Source organism: Copadichromis virginalis, linkage group LG23, assembly GCF_057382275.1.
Source record: "Copadichromis virginalis isolate Kocher_CV1m ecotype Utaka linkage group LG23, C_Virginalis_male_GT1.1, whole genome shotgun sequence".
NCBI classification, from domain to species: domain Eukaryota; kingdom Metazoa; phylum Chordata; class Actinopteri; order Cichliformes; family Cichlidae; genus Copadichromis; species Copadichromis virginalis.
Genome location: NC_140639.1, coordinates 42,318,587 through 42,342,540, shown reverse-complemented (window position 1 = coordinate 42,342,540; position 23,954 = coordinate 42,318,587).

Genomic DNA, 23,954 nt, shown 5'->3' with positions numbered 1-23,954 from the left:
GCTGTCTGGGTTCAAGTGCTTAACTACGTCAGCTGCCGGGGGTAAGAGAGACTCAAGAATCTTTCGCGATTGTTGCAGTTGCGACATGGAAGTGTCACTCAAGATTAGTTCAGCACTGGAACGGCAAGTATCATAATCTGGCTCATAGGTTGGCCGGGGGTCCTTGCCAGAAAAAGCTCTGAGTTTTTGTGAAAAATGTTGCACTGAATGATCATCTCTTCTCACAATGTGCTCAACTACTACACGCTGCACCTCAGGAGGGTTTAAATCAGGTGCAGGTATGGTGGGTACACTATGAGCTGGGTTTCTTGCAGTGTGATTTGACTGGTTCGATTGCTGTGCACCATCAACACTGGGTTCAACAGCTGAAGGCTGAAACTCAGCCAAGGGAGATTCAGGTAAGTCAATTTGCTCTGATTGATCATGTTCAGGCTCTTTGATTGATTCAGCTATCTGTGACATCATGTCTTTCAGAACATCTGCAAACCCTCGGCCGCTCATTTTGGCTAGGTTTTTTAACTCAGTGAGATATGACTTGGTTGTATCATTCCCCACACATCGCGTGTATACGCTTGCAAGAGACTGTATTCTATACTTAACCCCGCTATCGGATATGTGGTTGTAAGGTAACGGCTCAAGAGCATCAACAGCAGTACCTGAATTGTACTCAACAACAACACTCGAGATAAACTCAGATTTACCATCATCTACCTTTAAGACTCTTGAGATTGACCCATACTGTTTTAGGAATTCAGTCACCTCATCAATTTGCTCATCTCCAGCTATTTCGCTCACGATCACCGAATTTGGGACTTTAACAGATTCACGTTCAACAAGACGGTCCATTTGGGGTGCGTTATATACTTGTAATCACATGAGAAAAAGCCTCCTGGCTGGCTCGCCAAGACTTACTGTAACCACTGACTCATTTTAAATAGTTTAGGACAGCCAAACTACGGACCAGTTGCTAGGTTCGGCAGGGCTACAATAGAAAGCGAGGCGAATGCAGAATGAAATGGCTGGAGACAGGAATTTGAGCAGCAACAGTTATTATTTTGCACAAAAATGAAATAAACAAGACACAAATTCCACATTGACAGTAGTAGTGATAATAACCATAACAATAAGAAGAAGAAGCCGGCAAAACAAAAATAACCCCAAAAATAGTCGTTTGAGCTCAATATTCAATTGTCTTTTTGTCTTTGGTCATTTGTCAAGTCAAAAATTCTTAGTCTAGTTCTTGTTCTCTTTCGTTTGTGGTTTGTGTGTTACCACTTGGAAGTCTCCATCGAGGAAGAAGAGTAAGTTCCTCTGCAAAGTTCAGTCTGGGCTCAGGCTCGCCATCTCCATCCGGAGAGAATCCATTGGAATCCAAAATCTTAGTTCCTTCCACACGGACAAGGGAAAAAAACCTAGCCTGCACAACAATATTAACATTATTGTACACAGCCAGCTCCGTTTCTTCTCTTGTATCACAGCTATAGCTTTAGTTCTTTATCTCTTTTCACATTTCTTTCACATTACCACAGTAATACATTACATGCATGCTTTGAATATATCTCTCGTTATACATGAAATTATTTTAACCATGTAAACAACAAATGAATTTCTTGTTCTCTTTTTAACCATGAAATTATGATTAATAGGTATAACCAGCAAGATAATACATTTTTCCAGTCATTCTTCGAGTATGCTAAACAAATCCTACCACAACAGCATTTCAACCGTTTTTAAACAGCAAATTACCACTCGCGAATCGGTATGAACAGAAGAAACAACTTTTAGCAACAGACTAACACATTATTAACTTTCCAAACCCATGGGCTAAACTCACCAAAATGTTAGAAAATTCCGCACGAGCTATCCGTGACCTGTCTCATCTATTTCCACGTGCGAAAAGATCTAGCTCATGTGAAATGATGGTCTGGTGTTTCGGAAGACGGGGCTAAAACCACCTTCAACCAATGAAAAAGGCATTTATCCCTTGTGATCCAGCAACAGAAAATAAAGTTTGCTAGAGGATCACACTTCCTTTTTTCAAAATAAATGTTTCTTTTCAAAATAAAATAATGAAAATACATTTATACAATCAAAACGAAAACAAGAAAAACATAACAAAAGGTAGTTTTCTCTACTGGTTTACACCATGCTGAAATTGGTATAGATATTTCCTGTTTCCTCATTACTTACTTAGTATGACTGAGGGTTGTAGAATTGTTAGAAGTGCAAACACAGCCACCACTTCCAAAATTATGTGTGATTCATACTAGTGAGATCTTCTGTTCCCAGTTCAATAAGATTTCTAAAAATACCACCAAAGCTAAAATATGAAGTACTAAAAATGAAACAAACAAACAAACAAAAAAAGGAATCACACAGTGCCTTCATATTCTTTATTATTTTCCTACACTTCGCATTAAATAAAGCATCATATTGACTGACTGACTACTACACAGCTGCATTTTTCCAGTCCCATCTGCTATCAATGGGCCGGTATTGCACTTAGTGGCAATCTATCGTGAATGTATGGATCAGTTCTATAAATGCAACCTTCTCACATTTCTTGCCTGAAATAAAAACAGAAGAAAAAAACACCTTTGGCAAGTATAATTACAGTTGGGTTAGTTTATTATTTTCTGTCCAAGTAATGCAACTGCCATCAAACTGCAACACGTTTCAGAAAGCCTGAAGTCCAAATCTAGTCAGTAATGTTAGAAATGTACTCTTAATGCTTTATTTTTCACTACTGTCTAAATAGCAGAGTTGAAGGTTGAGCAACAAGAACTTTCTGCTCAAGAGTGTCATCAAGCCATGACACTTGATTCCCTTTCCGCTACTTCCACAGTGGCTACCATATTGAATTATGCATTCAGCCTCTGGCATTAATTAAGCTAATATTAATTAAGTCTCTTTTAGGTGGCTAAGCTATCCCCAGTCACAACTTGCGTTATAAAGAGCGGAGTATGGGGATCCGACACATTTGTGTCACATCAAGTGTTGTGTGTTGTGTAAGATGAAGTGATCTTGTCACTCCTTGAGGTGAACACAGTATTCATGCTTCAAGGCTAAAGTAGACAATGAGGCAGCCTTGGGCAAATTGGAGATACTGATGGGAGATAGTCTCCAAAGTGACACTTGCCTAACTGATTATAGTAATAATGAATAAAGGAAGCAAACAGAAAGCCTATGCATGGCTGACTTGTGTAACTTAACAGTAGCACAAAATGATAAGCGGTAGGCATCTCTCAGTGCTATTAACGTTGAAGGAATCTTACAAGAGAAAGGAAATTTCTCTTTTCAAAGAAGTAGAAGGGTACAGAAATGTACCTTTCTTGTCCTTGACCGAAGACCCATTCCTGATGATGGTAGAAAAATAGGACCACTTTCCCCATCCTTTCAAGTCTATTACACATAACCATGTAAATGTATTTTATCCACCTCATTGGACATGTTGTTTTTGAGAGTGAGAAGAGCAGTTTAGGATTCTTTCTGAGAAAGTAAATATCTTCCTTTTGCCAATATTTTTTTTTTTTTTGGGGGGGGGGGTTAAAGAAGATCAAAAACATGTTCAAGGGATCTATATTTGAATCCTGGTAATATTCATTTTATAAACATTTAGTTTTATACTGATAGACCAAAGACTGAGTATAAACAGAGTTTAAAGGTCAAATTAATAGAAAATACAATTTCTAGATTGCTAATGCATTCCAGCTTGTAGGCAATGTATCTTTTTATCATTTCTTCTTCAAAAGAAAAGCATATACTTTTGCATACAGTTGTACACTTGTATCAGTTACTTATGTTCAGTTTATTTAACTCTATATCTCAGTCCAAAGTACAGAAATAGATGGAGCTGCCGAGCAGGGAGTCTCATTACGCCTTTCAAAAATCTATTTTTTCCAAGTTTTAATTAACTTTAAGGTTAGAAAACATATAATTAAAACCAGTGCAGGATTATATTCCTAAAATATTAAATCATTGCATGTAGTCAGTGAACAAAGCAAAATTTTATTAAAGAGTAAAATTAAAGTTATAAGGGCCGACGCTCTTTTTACCCGAAAGGACCTGCTGGGAAAAAGTTTCATTTTTCAAAGAAATTATATGAATTTCCTTAAAATGTAAAGAATGTATCACTGTGGGGTATTGCTTTTTATTAGTTTTTTAAAAAACTTTTATCTTTATGTTTTTCTAACCCATATGTATAATAATCCAAAACAATAATACATGTCGTAGCCATATGTACTCTTTTTAGCGATAACTATTGGCGCAGAGCTAAGAGTTGCAGATAAAATGTTTGAGTTTTAAACAGTGGGGAAAGAACACCAGCCCTCTAAGGATTTTTTTTTCAGCTTCCATTCAGCAGCAGCAAGCTCGTTGCTGTTTGGATGTGCTCCAAAATTCAAGCACAAAAATGCAAATTCAGTAGTATCGCCCAGAAGCAAAATTCAGTAATGGGAGAAGTTGCTCCACACATAATATTGCCAGTAGTGCCTGTACAGTTCTACTACTCCTCCAAGGGTGGTTAGGATAGTCTGTCACCAGAGACTTAAGAAAGAAAACCCAATTTATACAGGTTGTAAAACTTTCCTTTGGGTTACTACATTCAGTTAGTTTGCTGCACTGTTACACTTCAACGGGTATCTTTTAATTCAAGATTTCATACATCCCCTTTGGAAGAACGCAAGAGCTGTAGCAGTTTACCCACGGCCCAGGGCAAAGGGTAACGTGAGGATATTACAAAATAAGTAGTTTAATTGATTTTACTTGAGAATGACTCAAGACCTTATAATAATAACAATAATGGATTGGATTTATATAGCGCTTTTCAAGGCACCCACAGCGCTTTACAATGCCACTATTCAATCACACTCACTTTCACACAGTGGTGGAGGCAAGCTACAGTTGTAGCCACAGCTGCCCTGGGGCAGGCTGACAGAAGCGAGGCTGCCATATCGCGCCATCGGCCCCTCTGGCCAACACCAGTAGGCGGGAGGGTAAAGTGTCTTGCCCAAGGACACAACAACCAGGACAGAGAGTCCGGGGATCGAACCGGCGACCTTCTGGTTACAGATGCGCTTCCCAACCCCCTGAGCCACGGTCGCCCTTATGGTGTAATAATTTCTTTATTCTTTCACAGAAATGAAGCTTGCATATAAATTCAGTAAGGAAGGTTTAATTACGCTGCTGATCTGTCTGTTTGTTTTAAATCTCAGTACCCTTCAGTCATTCTGCTTTTTAGACTCTTGTTGGTTAAACTGACCTCAACCCCATCAGAACCTCATACCTGCCAGAAAGAGAAACCAAACTAATGTATCCACATAGGAAAAACACCTGGCATCAGTGTAGCCAGAGGCATTCTCAAGGACAGACATGCAACAAAGAATCCTGACTCGGAACCTAAAAGATTAAAAATTTTAACAAAGTTTTATGTCCAAAAGTCAGATAAATTAAGTTAGAAAGCTAATTTTTTTTCAACATATGTCTAATGATTTTAAAATGATTGCCAAGTTTCAAGACTTGCTTGTAGAAAGACCTTCATAGGGCTAATAACAGTTTTCTTTGAAGGTTGGTTCTCACATTTTCTAAGCCTTGGTTTTCACACTGAAAGCTGACTTTGAAACTGTCCATGGGATTGTGCATACAAGCACATGAAGAGGTTAAAATCCACCTGGGCCTTAATGTATTGTTCTCACACTGTGTTCTGTATGAGATGCTGTTAGCCTGATATACTTTTCTCAGCTGTCAGTTTTAACTTTATGTTTAACTTTATCTGGGTCAAGGTTACATAATGTTGGACTAGTTTTGGAAAGGGGTGACAAGTAAACTTTCTGATTTATATTGATGCTGTTTGACTTTAACCTTAACCAGGTTTATCTGAAAGCTGAAAAGTTCTTGTCCCCTATGAAATTCATGAAACAGCTACGGAATAGTATAACAACCCAAAGAGCAATATGTAACCAACTAACTGATCACCATTTGACTTTTCTCTGCAGGTTACAGGGTTTTTGAGATATTTATACAACAGTGCAGATAAAATATTGACCATTATTTCCAAATGCAGTAATTTATATTTGAAGGCAGCTACATGCAGTACATAGCCCTGGACCTTTACTGGCTCTGTATAGAAGTGGATTAAAAGCTGAATACAATGTGTACACCTCCAACTTCATCACAGCTGATTAATAGCACTCTGAAACTACCTACTGTAAAAACACAATACACAGCATCCACAGCTTTCTTATTTCATTCCTCCAAAGGGGTGGGCTCAGTGGACACGTTAATGCAATCAGCCGTGTGCTCCTGCTGCACACAAGAACCTTTTGCCACAAGATAATCCCTCTCTTGTGCGATTTTCTAGCTGTCAGTGTAGTGATGGCAATTACAGGCCCAGAGGTGCCAAGCAGGTGGCCTTGGAGCTTTAAATCAGTCAGGTGGTCTATAGGGGCCATTTAACCTAGCTTACCTTGCTCTTTGTTGGAACCACTTTGAGGAGAAAAAAAAAAGCTGTACCAAATACCCAGTATGTGTGCATGACTGTATATAATCTGTACCTCATCTGGCTTACAGTTCAATACCAACAGCTTTTTCTACAGTGCAGTTGGGTCTACCTTTATTCTCCCTCTTCTAGTAAGAAAATAAAATTCCCAAATAAGTGCATTCTCTCATTTTTTTAGGGGGGAAAGAAACATAAAAACTGTTGTTGAGTTAGTGAGGGAAATTCACATGCACACTTAGGGATATGCACACACATACTGTGAATGTAAACAGAAGTAAATTAGGTGCCTAGAAAAACTATTATCCCAAACCACTTCTTTGTGTGAAAGGAACAACAGGAGCAAAAAAAACAATAATACTTGTCATGGGGGCTTCAAAGGGGCAGTTCAGTAATTTAGTTTTGCTCTTCGTAAAGTTGGGAAACTTGTGAAATGGGATGTTAACAAAACTGGAAACCAAAAGACTCCAAGGCACTCCTGATTTCAATAGTTATTAAAATGATTTTTCTGTGATTGCACGGTGATGTTAAAAAAAGAACTTAAAAATTCAATTTTCTAGTGGTGTTGCACCAATGGGAATCCTCCATCTGTGGTGAATGAAAATCTCCCTAGACTGGTTTAGGTGAAATTCCAAAATTATCTGGCCTATAAACTTATAGGCCAGATAATTTTGGAATTTCAGTGGTGAAACCACTACATGTTTATTGGTTTTCTTTTCAAAATGAGGTTGCAATTAACCATTTCATATAACTGAAAAACCTTGTTTGTTAGCTATACAAAAGATAACCAAAAATATTTTTAGTTTCTGAAGAAGACTGTGCACAAAAGAAGCAGTGGATGGTATCAAAGTAAACAGCCTTTTCCCAACCTCAGCAGTCTGTTGTAGTGGCATTCAACACTTCGAACAGAGCTCCATGTGTTCAGTCTATTCAACTTGAACTACATAACCTAAGAAAATACCCCAAAATTACAGTATTTATCATTTAAAAGGCATCTTATCATTCAGTTTTTCCAGAAAGGCTTAGGAGGAACTTTTCAAAATAATTGCGCATCATGCACCGAATAGCAAACCTAAAGGTCAGGAAAGCTCATGGAAAATATGTAACTACCCAAGTCTTTTAAATTTTTCCATTGCCTTTTTCAATATGGTGTTCCACATCTATTCAGACTTTTTTTCTCTCCCTGAATATTGCATCAGTTAGTATGTAACTATTTTACACTCAGTCAGCAAGTCAGTATTTAAATTACTGCACTTGACCCACGTGCCATTTGCAGACAAGGTTCAGCATAATCACTACAAGTTTTACTGATGCCAATAGATTAACCTGCTACTGACTATTTTTACTGCTGGATATTTTTTATTAATATTATTTTTCACTGAACTGACCCAAACAAGAAATATAAGAAACAAGAATGCGTGTCAAAGATTGGGATTTTGGGTTTTTTATTGTGTTTTAGGTTGTTTGTCCAAAGACATGCAGTTTGTGGGGATAGGTTAATTGGATAATCCAAATTGCCACTAGGTGTGAATGTGCGAGTGAATGTGAGTATGAATGGTTGTCTGTCCTTGTGTGTTAGCCCTGTGACAGACTGGCGACCTGTCCAGGGTGTACCCTGCCTCTCGCCCTATGACAGCTGGGATTGGCACCAGCACCCCCCGCGACCCTGAAAAAGGATAAGCGGTAGCGAATGGATGGATGGATGGATGGATGGATATTTTGTTTTGTTTCTTTTAAAAAAAATCTGCTCGTTCTTTCCAATTTTTTTTGTAGTGTTTGTACCAAAACATTTCTTTGACACTGCAAAAATTGAATTACCTATCTAGCAACAGAGTGTAGATGCTGTAGATGTGCCTGTGGATTTCTCATCTGAGCATTCAATCTCTCCAGAAAAAAATATTTTTATATAATCTTTTACATGCTGAGACTTTAACTTATAGAGTTCAGAATACTGTTATCGCTCAGTCAGCATTTGTCCACTAAAAAAGAAAAAGGCTATAATGAGAGAAAAAATATAGCTATAACATATTTTATTCAACTTCAATTTCCACAGCTATGTTACATAATGATCTTCAGCTGAAGCTTCACTCTTTGCTGGGTCAGTTATTGGTAGAGTTAACAGTGTCATTTAGCTGCCTCCACTGCAACTTCATCATCTTGAACAGCAGCTGTCTAAATCAGTAAGCCATGTCACCATGATGTCCACCCTAATACGCAGCTTTGTTCTGTTCTGCATCTGTGATGAGCTGACAATAAATATATTTGAACCAGTTATCAAATCCAACTGGCAAGTCTCATAAAGCATTTTTTTAAACTAGCTTAGCCTTTCTGTCCTGGTTGCTTCCTCTGCAAGCCATTATGCAACCTACCTTTACCCCAGTTCCTCCTTTTCCTAGTATAGATAATTATCAGTGGCTTCCTGCTTTGTTTTATATCCAAGTTTTTTCTGTGCACCTCTCTAAGCTTCCCCATGTATGTATGTGGAAGAGCCATAAGATCTCGAAATAGATCCAAAATACAAGTTATTACAAAGCTAATAACATTACTAAAGTAGGGTGTAGGAATGAGGACCCACGTGCGGAATACAGAAGGGAGATTACAAAATTAGGCTGTTATTGAGGCCAAATATAAATAAATGAAACCCAGAGGCAGAGGATTTCGTAGAATGTAACACACGGGTAGACATAACAGACACCTTGACAAAGGGAAGACAGAGCTCTATATTATCCCTTCTCGCCCCTGCAGGGTTTCTAGGACTGCACTCTTCTATACAGCGATCACTTTCCTAGCTTGGGGGTCACTGCACTGAGTGCACTGATTGGAATGGGAGTTTTGGGTTCAACTCCCAACCAGGGCATCTGTATCCAATAAGGGTCCCTAGGCTAGACCCCCCATGCTAACCAAGCCTACCTCAGATATGAGTGAGAGAGAAAACGGAAGTCATACCGGCTCGGTAGTCACCCGGATTAACAAGGTCCACGTCAGGTGTGGAAGAACATGGACACACTGTTGAGAAGTGGGCTAATGGAACAACAACATTCTAGACATAAAGGACAGCTACAAGTACCTGGGAATCCCACAGGGGACAAAATGGGAACCAGGAAGAGGCTGCTAGAAAAGCCACAACCATCAAATACCTGCAGAGGGTCAGGCCAGTCCTGCTGAGTCAGCTGAATGGTAAAAACAAGATCCATGCTATCAACACCTCCACCTACAATCAGGTACCCTACAAGGATAATAAGCTGGCCAAAGGAGGAGATAGAAGGAAAACCAACATCAAGACGCGGAGGCTCCTGACCATGCATGAAGAGTTTTACCCCAAGTCCAGCACCCTGAGCTAAGGGTAAGGGGACTAGGGGAGTGTCAGTGAGTGTCAGTACCACAGTCCAGGATTAGACAACGAATATCCACGAGTACATCAGGAAGATGACCACAACCAACAGCATACCTCAGGCAGCAGAAACCCAAGAAAAAGAAGCAAGACGAGGAACCATCATGGAAGGACAAACCTCTGCATGGTATGTACCACCAGCAGATAGAGGAAGTGGCTGACATACAGAAATCATACCAGTGGCTTTACAAAGTTGGACTGAAAGACAGCACAGAGGCACTTATCATGGCAGAACAGGAACAAGCTCTAAGTACAAGAGAGGCTGGCGTCTACCACACCAGGCAAGACCCCAGGTTCTGGCTGTGTAAAGATGCCCCTGAGACAATCCAGCACATAACAGCAGGGTGCAAGATGCTAGCAGGCAAGGCATACATGGAATGCCATAACCAAGTGGCTGCATAGTATAAAGAAACATCTGTGCAGAGTACAGCCTGGAAGTCCCGAGTTCAAAATGGGGCCCGCCCCCTAGGGTGGTCGAAAATGACCGAGCTATCCTGTGGGACTTCCAGGTACAAACGGACAAATTGGTGATGGCTAACCAACCAGACATAGTAGTGGTGGATAAGAGGAAGATGGCCTTAGTGATAGACGTAGCAATACCGAATGACAGCAACATCAGAAAGAAAGAAGCTGGAGAAGTACCAAGGCTCAGAGAAGAGCTGCAGAAGATGTGGAGGGTGAAGGTAACGGTGGTCCCAGTCGTAAATGGAGCACTCAGTGCAGTGACTCTCAAGCTGGGCGAGTGGCTCCAGCAGATCCCAGGAACAACATCTGAGGTCTCTGTCCAGAAGAGCGCAGTCGTAGGAACAGCAAAGGCACCGTGCAGGACCCGCAAGCTCTTAGGCCTTTGGTAGAGGACCTGAGCTTTTAGGTTGGATGAAAGGGGAATGTGTGTGTCTGGGGATCAGGAGACAGGTGGGGAATGATGCACTTACTGCTACTTGTAATGAGTAACTGCTGTTAGCTTAGGAATAACCAAAAACTTAGGCTGGATGACTGTACTTTGTCAAATGAAAATAAGCCTGCAACTTCCTGTAAATGGTCTGATGTAAAGAATTTGTGCCTTTCCCCTGTAGGTGCTGTGTCTTCTCAGAGACAAAGTCACCAGAATGCAGTAAACACTGTAAACAGCACATTGGTATGATATATATTTTAATTAATATTCCTTACAACAACATTAGACTCCTACCGTATGCTTATTTGCTCATTCCTTACCCTAGGGAGCAATACACTTCAGCTTCAGTTCTCTACTACCTGACCTGAACAGCAGCAAATCATTGTGACATGTTGTTAAGGTATCACTAGGTAAACATCGCTTGTCCTGAACTTTCCAGCTGTAGGTCTTCTCAATACATGGCAATACAGTGACATAGTGCTCCGCTCCCATTAACCTCTGTCTATAAACATAGCTGTGGCAGTGGATTGGGGGTGGTGGGCTGGGGGTTGCTTTGCATTTGCAGCACAGGCTGGGCGATGAGGAGTTTGAGGTAGATTGAGCATGATGAATGTTAATCAATGATACAGTATGTCCCGAACTGCATAATGAGCTTGTCTCTCAAGTCTTCCACACCTCTGCAAATAGACTTTGGCTTCTACCCTTCATTCTGTATTCAAGTGTGTATGTGTACGCACCATTAAATCTGCACTTGAATAGCTGAAGGAATCTCAATGCTGAACATGTTTCTGCAAGTGCTTTTGTCATAAATTCTGAAATTGTACCTTGAAATGCTGCCAATTGCAATGTGTGCCAGATGAAAAGAAAATGCTTTTTGTGTTCTATTGCTACCACTTTGATTAGAACAACATTCAACATGCTGCAGTGTTAGGAGTTTTATTTTTTTAATTTTTAAAAAAAAAAACCTGGCTTCCATGCAAAACAACCAATCAAGGTTAACAGTCTGTTCTGTAATTAATTTATTGTCACATTTTATTGTGAGACTTTCCATTACTCTTGCGTTGTCTTTTTAGCCACTTTAAAATAGGATTAGACTCTGTCCTCATCAAACTCGAAGGCTAAAACGTGACAAGCAGTAATTGTATAATAAGGCTTTATTTTTTTTAGCATATTTTTCATTGATTGTTTCACTGAAGTCTTGGATTTTTTTCACTCTTAAATGTACTTTCAAAACCATTTTATTTGATGAAAAAAGATATGAGTTGGGTAAGTAAAACATAAAATTGAAATGTAAAATTCATATTTGCCGAAACTGTTTTTTTTTTCTCTGCAAAAATAGCAGAAAACATAAAAGCTTACACAACAATTACCTAGAGAAATAACATATTAACCAAGAATCAAATGATTTAAACAGTCATACCTCCTCTGATGCTTAACAGAATCTGCATTAGCTGTTGGAGAACCAGGACATACTGATGAGAACTGGGCTATTGGGACAAAGCAGATATAGACAAGGACTGAGAATATGAACTTGATAGAATCCTGACCCAGTGAGAGAAGATATTTTCAGTGCATGTGGGAACTATGAATAAAACTATGGATATTTATCTTTCTACCTAAGAACCGAGGGCAGGACATTCTCCTTCAGGATTTTCTGGTACAGAGCAGAATTCATGGCTTCATCAACTACAGTAAGTCGTAATTGATGTAACCATCACACCAGCAAAACCATGTTTGACACCACGCCTGATCATGCCAAGGCTAAATGAAGTTATTGGAAGTTGGTGTCCTCTAATTAATTAAAAAACTATAATACGACCAGAATTCCTGCAAAAACTACGACATGCGATTTGTTTCCTGAATGATCATCAGTCTTGTTTTTACCAAGTGAGAAACTTTGTTTTACAACAATTTTCAGTTTTATATAAATGAAGGTAACTAGACTATGTTGTTATAAAACAGTGAGCTACAGGTAGCGAACATGCAAATAGGTGGCTGTAACTGTATAGTACGAGATTTAAAAGATGAATAAAAAGACATGCAACTGGAGTCATTTAACCCTACTGAATCTCTACATAGACACACTGAAAGAACTGTTGGTAAAAGGTTAAAGTTTACAGATAATAAAAGATTATTTCAAAATAAATTTCTTATGCACCCAGGATAAGCTAATAATCACGAAAGAAGACTTAAATGTATTAAACTATTTGCATCCATTGTGTTACATAGTTACACAAATATCTTTGTCAACAGGAAAGGAAAAAAATCAGTATTTTTGAATTTAGAAAAAAGTTTAGAAAAAATGTTTTGGCAAACTAGTGTGTCAAGCTGACTTCTCAGCGTCAGTGATCTGGTTATGATTCTCATCTCATATTGCGAGACAATAATACAGGGAGTGCAGAATTATTAGGCAAATGAGTATTTTGTCCACATCATCCTCTTCATGCATGTTGTCTTACTCCAAGCTGTATAGGCTCGAAAGCCTACTACCAATTAAGCATATTAGGTGATGTGCATCTCTGTAGTGAGAAGGGGTGTGGTCTAATGACATCAACACCCTATATCAGGTGTGCATAATTATTAGGCAACGACCTTTCCTTTGGCAAAATGGGTCAAAAGAAGGACTTGACAGGCTCAAAAAAGTCAAAAATAGTGAGATATCTTGCAGAGGGATGCAGCAGTCTCAAAATTGCAAAGCTTCTGAAGCGTGATCATCGAACAATCAAGCGTTTCATTCAAAATAGTCAACAGGGTCGCAAGAAGCGTGTGGAAAAACCAAGGCGCAAAATAACTGCCCATGAACTGAGAAAAGTCAAGCGTGCAGCTGCCAAGATGCCACTTGCCACCAGTTTGGCCATATTTCAGAGCTGCAACATCACTGGAGTGCCCAAAAGCACAAGGTGTGCAATACTCAGAGACATGGCCAAGGTAAGGAAGGCGGAAAGACGACCACCACTGAACAAGACACACAAGCTGAAACGTCAAGACTGGGCCAAGAAATATCTCAAGACTGGTTTTTCTAAGGTTTTATGGACTGATGAAATGAGAGTGAGTCTTGATGGGCCAGATGGATGGGCCCGTGGCTGGATTGGTAAAGGGCAGAGAGCTCCAGTCCGACTCAGACGCCAGCAAGGTGGAGGTGGAGTACTGGCTTGGGCTGGTATCATCAAAGATGAGCTTGTGGGGCCTTTTCGGGTTGAAGGTGGAGTCAAGCTCAACTCCCAGTCCTACTGCCAGTTTCTGGAAGACACCTTCTTCAAGCAGTGGTACAGGAAGAAGTCTGCATCCTTCAAGAAAAACGTGATTTTCATGCAGGACAATGCTCCATTACACGCGTCCAAGTACTCCACAGCGTGGCTGGCAAGAAAGGGTATAAAAGAAGAAAAACTAATAACATGGCCACCTTGTTCATCTGATCTGAACCCCATTGAGAACCTGTGGTCCATCATCAAATGTGAGATTTACAAGGAGTAAATCAGTACACCTCTCTGAACAGTGTCTGGGAGGCTGTGGTTGCTGCTGCACGCAATGTTGATGGTGAACAGATCAAAACACTGACAGAATCCATGGATGGCAGGCTTTTGAGTGTTCTTGCAAAGAAAGGTGGCTATATTGGTCGCTGATTTGTTTTTGTTGTTTTTGAATGTCAGAAATGTATATTTGTGAATGTGGAGATGTTATATTGGTTTCACTGGTAAAAATAAATCATTGGAATGGGTATATATTTGTTTTTTGTTAAGTTGCCTAATAATTATGCACAGTAATAGTCACCTGCACACACAGATATCCCCCTAAAATAGCTAAAACTAAAAACTACTTCCAAAAACATTCAGCTTTGATATTAATGAGTTTTTTGGGTTCATTGAGAACATGGTTGTTGTTCAATAATAAAATTATCCCTCAAAAATACAACTTGCCTAATAATTCTGCACTCCCTGTACATGGATGGAGATAAATAACAGATTTGAACTTGAACTTGAACCTGTGAAAAAGTCTCGTGTCACTCCTCATTTCTTCATATTTTCCTATTCTATCTATTCTATCATATTTTGTATTTTTAAAGTAATCTGCAGGAATGGTTCTCTGGGCTTTCTGAAGGTATTTCAAAGAGTTTCTTTGGACACTGTCTGCTTTTTCACTCTTTTTCTGTCCACTCCCCAAACCTGTCTATTTTAAGGCCCTTAAGACTGACCTATGAATCGTAAAGAAGAAGCATAAAAACACCATACTCAAGGTATGAGCAAGTGTTGTGTAAGCACATAACAGACAACTTAGAAAAAGTATTTTAAATTGTATCTTTAGGCGTTTTGTTACTAACAGCCTAGTAACAGATAACTTATCAAAGATAACACAGTTTGACAGACATAAAATTGTATTTTTGCACCAACAAGGGGATTTCAAAAGTGATATTAGTTGAAAATTTGGCATGGTGTTCAATGTGTCCCTAGAAATTTGAGGAAACTGGACAATTGGAGCACAAAAGAAGAAATGGCAGGGCTAAGAGAGCAGACAAAGAGCATTGGAAAGCCACGTCCTTAAGAAAAGCGTCCAGCAAAGACCTTAGAGAAGCATTTGGTGCTTCAGCTGATCCATCTACTTTCCACTGAAGCATCAGAAATGGTTCAAGAAGCCAAGGTGTGCCAAATTGCACAAGCACTGGACTGAAAGTCATTGGCAACATGTTCTACAGTGTGATGAATCCAAATCTGAGATTTTAGTTTCAAAGCAGAATGAGAATCAAATCTTTATTTCACCCATTTCAAGCCAATTACTGTTCAAAAATGACTACGAGCCTATTAATCAAAATCTATTTCAATATGTATGCAGGAGGTCAGGAGAGAGGTCATCCAAACAAGAATGTCCTTCGAGAAGAAAACTTGCCTCAGAGAGTTCAGGCTGTTTTGAAGAATAAAGGTGGTCATACCAAATATTGACTTTCAAGCTTGTGAGAACTGTAGAAAGTCTGTTTGCCTTCTACGGTGCATTTTCATGTATGTTTCAGTAACTAAGCAAAATATACATAAATGGGTTACTCAAAGCATTTGGTAAATGGACCAGTTCTTACATAGCACGTTTCTCATCTACCTAACCACTCAAAAAACTTTCTATAACATGCCTTATTTGGCCATTGATACAAGGACTTTTTTTATGCTTATGTGCTTTCTGCCTAATGTTTACATTCCTAGGCAAGCCAACTTTATTTATAAAGCACTTTAAAAACACTGAGCACTGACCAAAGTGCTGAACATAAAATAAGAAAAAATAAAAATACTAAAAATAAAATTCCGATGTGTCCTCAGCACATCGAACAACAACTGGTCAGCAGATCTACGAGACTGAGAAGGGGTGTGTAGTTACAGTAGCTCAAAGAAACAGTTTGGAGGCAAGACCATTTAAGGCTTTAAAAGCAAAAGAATTTCATTTCAATCTGATGGATGCATCCAAGAGCAACTTGTAATTAGTATCTTGTCCAAGGATGTTTAGCATGCAGACTGGAACAACCAGGGATCAAACCACCAACCTTCTCAACCTGCTCTAACTCTTGAGCTACATCCACCTAATGGATGCACAGCACTGTATTTATTTGCTTTATTTCAAGCTAAATGCAGCCTGGTTTCTGTTTGACTCTGAGGTCTCCAGAGATTAAAAAAATAAATAAATAAATAACATAATCCTTTTCAGTAACACTGGTAATATATACAGTATGATATTTAGCAATGCGGAGAGTCTTCCCATGAAATTCAAATATCAAGTAACATCTTTAATAACACAAACTCAAATGCAAAGGAAATGTAATTTATTTTATGCCTTTCAAAAAAGGAACAGCTGAGGGTGTCATCTTTTAAATAACTGAGTTAATACAAATGGACACAGTGATGACATTGTGTGAAACATGCTGGGACCCTTCTATGTTTTCCCCTGCATTTATCTTAGTGGGTGAAGTGACTTGTACTCAAATGAGATTTGACATGTTTGAACAAGTCATGACAGACAAGTTCTAAGAACTGGTCTATTAATCGAAACCTGGCCAAGTAATAGGGGGGTAGGGGGGGGGGGGGGGGGGGTGTATCTCATTTCCTTTATTGGTACCTGTTGGTGCCAAAACTTCTAATGATGCTTCTGTAGATGGAGGCCTGTCTTTGCTATCCATATGTAAAGAAATCAATGCACACTTTATTTGATGAAATTACAGTAGTCAAATTTCATCCACTGAGTCAGTCGCTCCCTCCTGCATTTACTTATTGTATGAAGTGACACGAAAAAATGAATATTAACTGCAAATTCATGGTCTCAAGTTTGTACAGCTGACTAAGTGACAGATTGCTTTCCAACAAGTCTCCATTTCTCTTTTTGCATAGCCATCCACCATGAATTTGGTCAATACCGGATATCACTTTGGATTCAGGATGGTCACGGCCTGGCTTCACTTTCTGTGTTGCGACAGCAGGTATTCCCCTTCAGCATGGCTCCCAATGGAAAAACGAATTCTGAAAATAAGGGAGAGTTTAGTGTTGGATTCACACCGACCACTCTTGGCAGAATGGAGCATTTGGAACATCGCATGGGGCATGCAGGTTTTCTCCGACTCTCTCTACGGGAGGGTTGGTGTGTGTGGAGGCCATCTTGGACTGCACTCAAACAGCTAGCAGTGAGTGATGGGCCCAAGGGATGTTTACCCCTGCCCAGCGGAATGAACACTTTTTTTTTTTAAATGTAGCTCTGTACTGCTTTGAGAAATCATGTGGGGAGTCAGCAGGTCCCAGAGCCTTAAATGGTACATACTGAACTGGCACTCAGCTTTGGATCGGCAGTCATATGTGTTGCTAAGAGTTTATGTTGATGGAAATTAATGTTTTGCTGTTGGGCTTTCAGAGGGCCTTTTCACACCTGGAAATTTGAATCAAGGTTTATATTCTACTGTAAATATTTGATCCAACTTGTTTTCATATCACATTAAAATTATTCAAGAAGATAAACAACAACAGCTAGTAATAAACAAAGTTATGCTAGCTTACGTTGGGCTTGAGTGTCTTAAAAAAATCACATTGTCCTCCTCAAAATAGTGTGATTATATTCTCACATTGTGTGAAAGTTTATTCGCTATCTCAGTCTGAGGTTAGATCCACTTCAATGAAAGATTCAGTAACACTGGCTAACAGCGGCTAGCACTCATAAAATCCCTTATCAAAAAAAATCACTATCATCAGCTAGTAATATGGTTACTAGCTTTAGAACACTGTGTTTTGGTGTCCTAACACAAACTCAACAAGCAGCTTCTATGTGAAAAAACGTAGATGCTGTCAGTGAGTTTTTGCATAATATCAATCAAACAACACCATTTACATAAAATGCCCTGCTCCCATTGCTCAGTGAGCACACAGTGGATATATAAGAGGCAGTGCAAAAGAACTGGTATTGGCCTATAACTGTACAGTCAATGAAACAAGGTATTCGTATTTTTCCAATTTATCTCAAGTAAGTTCTTCGACCCCTGGTGTTTTGTGTGTCATGATTTATGAGATGAGTCATCAATTATTTGAACATTCTGAAAAGATTTTAATGACCGATAAAACACCCTGATTTTTATTTTTCACAATAATAAGTCAAAAAAGACCACACCTTTCAACATTTCATGTCTTTCAAAACTGTTTTATTTTATTTATTTATTTTTGGAAAGCTGGAATGTAGAGAATGCCTGTCAATGTCTGTTGTTTACACGTGCTATAGGCTATAGATAAAACTGAGGTGACAGCCAAAGCAAAACGTTTCAGACATTTTTAATATTACATGTTTAGGGTATATTTTTTTTCATGAAAAAAATATTCATTTAACACAATTCAGTGGACTACACGCTGAACATACAGGATGGAAACATTAATCTTATTGTATTAGTATTTATCTGGTATCAGCATCAGCATTGGTATCAATATGATCAATATTTGGATCGATGTGCTCACCCCTACCATTTTGTTTTATAATGCTGCAGCTCATCCTCTTTTAATAAAACCAATACTAGACCATGGTCAAGTCAATTTTACGCTTTGCTAACATTTTAAAAAAGTTAATAGTTCCTTATCAAATCAAATCAATGTTTTATTTATTCATATGTTTTGCATATGTTGTTACGGCCCTCCTCCTGAAGTTGCCTGTGTGGGCGTGTCCTATCGTCTCTCCTGCCTTAGGTGCCACCTTTTTCTTTTGTACTGCTGCCTCCCATCAACAATTAAAGGTATTTAAGGGCAGAGAAAAGTGAGCTCTGGTGCCAGAATGCCATGTGAGTGGTTGCAGGTAGTGAGCTGTGTTTTGTGATTGTTTGCTCCTGCTCGGTGAAGAGGAGCTTATTTGGTGTCTAACCCTTTTCTCTTTGACTTACTTTTCAGTAATACTGACCAATGCTTCTGTTTTGTTTCTTTAAATGGTGATAGCGGCTTGTCCGACTCTTTTAGTTGAGTTATTAATAGAAACTTTAATAAAACTCTTTAATTGAACCATTTTTCCTCTCTGTCTCCTTTTTTCGACCCAGACACATTTTGTTACTTCCCTTTATCCCCTGGACCTTTTTAGGGGAATGTAACAGTTATGTATCAGGGACAGAACAGAAACAGTTCTTATTACCATTGCAAATGTTTTAGTGCTAGCTGCTGACTCGGAGTAGACGGAATCCTCTGGATCCATGATATCTTTAAACGCTGTCTTGAATGTCTCGCTCAGCTTCAGCTCAGCTTGGCAGACAAATCCTTTTCTGTGGTAATGGGAGAATTCTCTTTATGCTCAGCAACTGTCTCATGTGGTATTCCCCAGGGATCGATTCTTGATCCCATTTTCATCTCTTATCTCTATGCCTCCCTTGGGATAGATGATCTGTAAATACAATGGTAATTTCCACTGTTATGTGTTGTAATACACAAATAAATGCTCCTGAATAAATGATAAATGAAACTGAGAGGCCGTCATAAGATATCGCAGACATTAGTTGAGATAGAAAAATGACTAAGTCTAATGACTAAGTGTTTTCTAATGACAACTGTCATGCTGTTCCAATTGAGAAAAAAATGTGAAAAATGTACATATCATTCTTGCTTTCATCTCATTACATCTCCAAGACTCTTACATTTTGAGAAGCAAGACCAAATAAATTGTTTTAAGACTTTTATTAATTAAAACTTTAAAGCCTTACATGGTCTTGCTTCCACTCACATTATAGATTTAGTTACACCTGATGAATTGAGATGCTGCATGTATTCCAATACTCAGAACTTCCTACTGTTCCCACAGCCTCATTATAAAGCCTTGTTATAAAAGGAAATCAGGTATTTACTGCAGCTGTGCACGTAATGCAGCTGTGGAACATTTAAAATTTTTGCAGATGTGTTGGAGAAGTCTTTTTCAACTTTTAAACATGAAAAACTGAGGAAGATTTAAATCAGTCCACAAGAACTTTATTTATTCATTTAATATATGCTTTAACCTTTATTTAGCCTAGAAAGCATTCTGTATTTTCAGTCCACATCAAATTGAAATTTAAGCAGGCAAGTTACTTAAGAAAGCACCCTAAATGTGCCTTTTTGGAAAATATGCTGAAAGGTGCCATTAGGGTTTCATGCTTTGCCTGAATATTTTATTAGAGTCCATTGAACTTGAAAAAAAAATCACATTACTCCCATAAATGAGGAGCAGAGTCAATGGGTTTAACTCATTCACTGCCAATGGCTGGCAGTGAATGAGTTAATATGTTGCTCATATGATCAAGTTATCCATTGATCCATTTTCTTGGTGAAAATGATTGATTGCATTGATCTCTTAGTTTATTAGGAACACAGTGTTAGTGCACTAATCAGTATGTTGAATCACTTTGCCTTTATATTTTATGATTTGATATACTTTTTGTATTCAAGCCATCTTTAGAGCTAAAGAAAAAAAATCTGAACTTTTATTTCTCCACTGCAGGTACAGCAGAAAAAAAAACCCTGAATGCTTTGCTCTCTCCGCTGGTTGTGACTGTGGCTGTGGGTGAATAGCATATCAAAGTCAAAGAAACATAAATAACAAGTGACATACAGAACAGTGTTTTCTTTTGCATTTGTTGGTGTCAGTTCTCAGTTGGGATCAAAGATCAGCTTTTCAAGTCGATGGTGCCACTAAAACCTTAACCAGAGCAGACAGAAAACCTTTCTTGAGTATTGCATAATTGTCCTTTTTCCTGCTCTGTTTGCAGAGCACACTGGCAGCTCTACTGGTGGTATTACACTGCTATGGTGTACTATTACACTAGAGGTGAATGCAGTTTGAAGTTGAGGGTTTATTTTTCTTTCAGTATTCATTCTGGGTTTGAATTCTCTGACAACTTTGAATAAGTTGGCCCACTCTGCCTTGGGTTTAAGTTTGTATTAAACATTTCTCCCAGCATGTCCAATACCAATATTCAGTGCCAAGAAAGGTAGAAAATAAGTTTGGAAACTGTGGATGGGCATGCTGCCTCTGGGTTTTGTGTGCAGGAACTATTGGAATAAATCACTTAAAAAGACTGCCACTGAATTTTGAAACACAGCTGGTCATCACATGAAAATTCTGATTATTTCCGTAATCTGTCAGGTGATTCGGACAGTGGGAGTTACATATCTGATTATTTTTGTTCTTTTACACGTTACTGTAAGTTTATACCAATGATTTGGAAAGTTGTGATTTATCAAAAATGTTCTCTTCTCTTGCACAATGTCATATCAATGTCCTGCACTTGAGGCTGTAAAAATAGATTAAACCAATTTTAAAAATCCAGACTATTTTGAATTGCATGGATTTAGAGGTGTTTCTTTATGCACCTTGGCATATTACCTACACCTATGAGGTAAAATGTATTCCTTATCCTCCATCTTCTCTAGGCCCTTTTCTGGATATGAGGTTTGACTTAAACTCATTTTCTCATCAATAAATCTGCAATTCAAAGTGTTGCAATGAGATTTGAACAGTTTGTTTCGAAACTTGTTTATGGAACATATTTACAATCCATAAATCCACACATCTCTGTGGTTTAAGGCATTCCAAACAGATCCTAGAACAGTTACCTGACTATGAAATGGTTGATAAATATCATTGGAAACCACTGTAGATCTCAGTGACAGTTGACATCTAGTGCTTGTAAAGAAACTTCTCAGGGAATGATCTTAAAAACTTAGCTTGTGACACCAATTGCTCATTCAAAATCACAGGACACCCTGTTGGGAATAACAGGATGTTTTCCTGGTGGCCTGAGGTCTTGCATTGACCCCCAATGAACTTTAAGCTTGGCCAGCAACAATTAGCAAGTCTACTCATAACATTTTGACAGAAATGGACAAAATGGAAAGTCAAAGGAAAAGAGGAGTGCGGGCTAGCTAATAAAAGACAAATACTACCAAATAGGTACCAAAAACAAAGCACAGTAAAATAGTATTTTTGCACCAACAAGGTGATTCCCAAAGAGCTAATAGCCCATAAATACTTAATACAATGTTTTCCATATAGAAGTTGTGAAAACTGGTTGAGTGGAGAACAAAAGAAGCAGTGCAATGGTTTAAAAAACTATCAGCAGAAGGACAGCATCTGACTCTCATGTCGATGAAGCACAGCTGGACTGAAACTGACTTTACTCCTACACAGCACCCATGCTATCTTGCATAGATGGAGAGCGCTTTAGGTTGAAGTTGTAAAATGTTGCTTTTTTTTGTTTCTTTCTTTGTTTTTTGTTGGTGTTCGCTCGCTCTGCGGTAGAGTATCACTTCCTGTTCCTCCTCAAACACAGTGGTGTTTCTGAGTAGCTTATTTGCTTAGCAATTTAAATAACAACTTTTAAATACATTCTTTTTCATAGTATAATATTCACGTGCTTCATCCGAAGCACACTTTCTGTGTACTCACTACCTAATTTATAGCCAAAGTATTCACTCACTGTCTCTGTACTGTTTCGCTAGCTTGGCTTAGTTCGTAGCCGACTCGTTAGCACCATGGCTACTTCACCTGTCCCTCCTGCACTTTCTTGCTCATTGTGTCAGATGTTTAGTTACTCCTCGGCCTCCTTTAGCAGTAATGATATCTGTAACAAATGTAGCATATTTGCAGCTCTGGAGGCCAGGATTACTGAATTGGAGACTCGGCTTCGCACCCTTCATTCACCCATAGCTAGCCAGGCCCCTGTAGCTGGTGCAGCCGAAGATAGCGTAGGCCCCGCTAGCTGTTCCCCGGCAGACCCCAAGCAGCTGGGGAAAGAGGGCGGCTGGGTCACGGTGAGGAAGCATAGTCCTAAACAGAAGCCCCAGGTACACCACCAACCCGTTCATGTGTCTAACCGTTTTTCCCCACTCGGCGACACACCCGCCGGGGGTCAAACTCTGGTAATTGGTGATTCTGTTCTCAGACATGTGAAGCTAGAGACACCGGCAACCATAGTCAATTGTCTTCCAGGGACCAGAGCAGATGACATTGAAGGAAATTTAAAACTGCTGGCTAAGGGTAAACGTAAATTCAGTAAGATCATAATTCACGTCGGCAGTAATGACACCCGGTTACGCCAATCGGAGGTCACTAAAATCAATATTGAATCTGTGTGAAACTTTGCCAAAACAATGTCGGACTCTGTAGCTTTCTCTGGTCCCCTCCCCAATCAGACCGGGAGTGACATGTTTAGCCGCATGTTCTCCTTAAATTGCTGGCTGTCTGAGTGGTGTCCCAGAAACTATGTGGGCTTCATAGATAATTGGCAAACCTTCTGGAGGAAACCTGGTCTTGTTAGGAGAGACGGCATCCATCCCACTTTGGATGGAGCAGCTCTCATTTCTAGAAATATGGACAAATTTATTAAACCCCCCAAAATATGACTATCCAGAGTTGGGACCAGGAAGCAGAGTTGCAGTCTTACACACCTCTCTGCAGCTTCTCTCCTCCTGCTACCCCCCCAAAAACCCATCTCCATAGAGACTGTGTCAGCTCCCAAACAGACAAAAAACAAACTAAAAACCAGCTACAAACAACTTAAACATAAACAATTACAAAGAAAGAACAATAAAGTATCCACATCTGAACCAAAGAGTAAAACAGTGAAATGTGGATTATTAAATATTAGGTCTCTCTCCTCCAAGTCTCTGTTAGTACATGACTTAATAATTGATCAACAAATTGATTTACTCTGCTTTACAGAAACC